Here is a 1223-nt window from a genome sequence, read left to right on the forward strand (position 1 = left end):
TGTTCTTACTGTCAACATATGAACCTCCCAGAATCCTCTGGAGTTGGGCAGCCCTTACATTTAATAAAGACACATAGAACGGAATCTTAGAATATGAGAGAAGTTAATGTTTATAGCCTTTTAAAATGGTGGGTTGTTTTAATGTTAGAGCTGTTCGCTATTTTAAGGTTTGTTTTCTATATTTTTTTGCTTTCATCTATCACTTTTTGGCGAGCTGCTCAAAGTCGCTGAGGCCACGGGCAGCATTTAAATATTCTGTTTGTAAAATATTGCAAAAGAATAATATCCGGTCAAACTCTGAGCTGTATATGCAGAAGTGTTAGGACAGATTAGTTGCTGGCTAGCTTAGAAGTGAGAAGGACTTTCAGGAGCCTGATGTTTGCTGACTTTATCCTGGGGCTGCTTATGCAGAGTGTGGTAGATAGAGACCTATATTCCCTTGTTGCAGTTGGGAGCTTAAGTGTACCTGTACACATATAAACAACCTTGCCATCATTCCTTTATTGCTTAAACATGGTTTTTTTAATCTTTACATTTATTCTTTAACTATACGGAGGTTGAAATTTATACCTCTCCTTTCCTGATTGACACAAGAGCTCTCTTCCGAATTTGAGGGGCTGCCACAAAGAAGAGGGACCTAACCAAAGCGCCCGAAAGCAGGACAAGAAGCAATGGAGAGAAGCCAATCCAGGGAAGAAGCAGCCTAGAACTACGGAGGACTTTCCTGACAGGGAGAACAATTCACCAGCTTCCCTCCAGAAGTTGCGGGGTCTCCATCCCAGGAGGTTTCCAAGAAGACAGAAGGCAGCCATTTGTGGGGAATTGGGTGGGGTCTCCTGCTTGAGCAGGGGGCTGGACTAGAGGATCTTCGAAGTCCCTTCTAGCCCTCGGAGTCTAGGATCCCAACTCCTGCCTCCTAGACGGCAGCTCACACCGGGCGGCGGGGAGAGCTGCCCCTGGCCAGCCTTGAGTCGCGGGGAGGAGGAGAAGGCGGGCGGGGAACGGAGCGTCCTGCCTTTCTCCGGAGGCGCCCAGGGATCCCACTATTCGCGCGACCCCACGACCGCTCAGCCAGGCTCAGGGCAGTCCCCCTGCCACCTCGGAGCGGCTGGGCGGGGGGGCAGCGGCGTCGGCTGAGGGGCGGGGGCGTGGCTCTCGCTGGCCCCGCCCGCCGCCCTGGGATTGAGAGCCTGGGCGGCAGAGGGCGCAGGGAGCGTGCGGCT

Source organism: Thamnophis elegans, chromosome 13 (assembly GCF_009769535.1).
Source record: "Thamnophis elegans isolate rThaEle1 chromosome 13, rThaEle1.pri, whole genome shotgun sequence".
In the NCBI taxonomy this organism is placed as follows: Eukaryota; Metazoa; Chordata; class Lepidosauria; order Squamata; family Colubridae; genus Thamnophis; species Thamnophis elegans.